The sequence below is a fragment of the Crocodylus porosus genome, unplaced genomic scaffold (assembly GCF_001723895.1).
Source record: "Crocodylus porosus isolate Cpor-Errol unplaced genomic scaffold, CroPor_comp1, whole genome shotgun sequence".
Classification (NCBI taxonomy): domain Eukaryota; kingdom Metazoa; phylum Chordata; order Crocodylia; family Crocodylidae; genus Crocodylus; species Crocodylus porosus.
The window spans coordinates 115662490-115663802 of record NW_017728886.1 but is presented as its reverse complement, the minus strand read 5'-3'; positions in this window follow the sequence as shown (position 1 = coordinate 115663802).

Here is a 1313-nt window from a genome sequence, read left to right as displayed (position 1 = left end):
TTATGTATCATTTGTTCTATGTTGTAATCTTTTTCTATAAATTAACATTTATATCACTACCTTTATCCATTTTAAGCAGATAAAGGACCTATGCTGATAACCTTGTAATTCCTGTCTCTGTGTGCATTGAGTAGGATTTGGTCTACAAAGAATCCTACATTCCTTACCTGCCTCACTGAAATCAACAAATTAGGACTGATATGGGGTGGTATACTTTCTTGGTTTCAAGAATGAAACAAATAGTCACTACCATCTTTTTCTAAATTTTAAAAAAAGGAAAGAGCCAGTACTCGGAGTTCTTTGAGCAAGTAAATGTGGGATAACAACTAATTACATATGCTTTCAACATTTTGGTATAATATATGCATAGCAAAATTGAAATAATTCAGTAAAAGTTTTTTATTTGTTGTTCTTATTAAAAAAATGAATTAACTTCATTAAAAATACAAGTGAAAGACAAATAACAACAACAACTTCTTGACTTTCACTGTGACCATAGTGTCACAGACCAGCTGGGTACTGTGGGTGTATCAATTCTATCACAGGCCACCTGGGCACTGCGAGGGTATCAGTCGCTGGGCTGTTTAGAACAACAGAGACAGACATGGGTTGGCAACTTATCAATAGACCCTCGATGCCAGGGGCACACTAAGTGATTCCAGAGAAGTTAGGTGTCCCCAGTGAATGCTGTCAGAGGAATTACTGGGGAAGGTTCCTTGATTGGATCTGATCCTCGCTCACACTGGGAGTTCAGAGTCCAGGCTTGGAACAGCAGTGACCATTTTGTTCCTGCCTTCCTGCTCGTCACCAGACTCTCATGCTTTTTATATCTAGTCTTATGCTAATCTGTTGGATTTTGAGCCACTCACAATCTTGCCCTGTAGCTGTTACCCTATGGGATTGAAAGGGTTAAAAATTATCATAAACAGTTACTACCCAAACTTGGGTTTATCCAATAAGCAAATTACAATGCAGCATCTTCAGGCTTGAAATTAACATCACTAAGCCCAACCATTTTTAGTTTCTCTGAATATGCTTTCTTGGGATGCACTTTTCTGGAATGTGTTGGGTGTGCCCAGGCAGTTGGATCTAGTTATTATTGTCAAGGCTGAACCCTGAGCAAAAACTGTTAGGTCAACTAATCTTGCAGCTACAGCTTTGTCTTTGGGGCCCAGTCAGTTCCACGATTACTACAAAGAGTTAGTTTTATCATTTTGGTTAAACTTATGACAGACAAGTTACCTTTGTGGGTTACAAGCTTACAAGCTTTTATATTGGCTAATATTGCCTATTAGGCAAAATACCAAATGTCT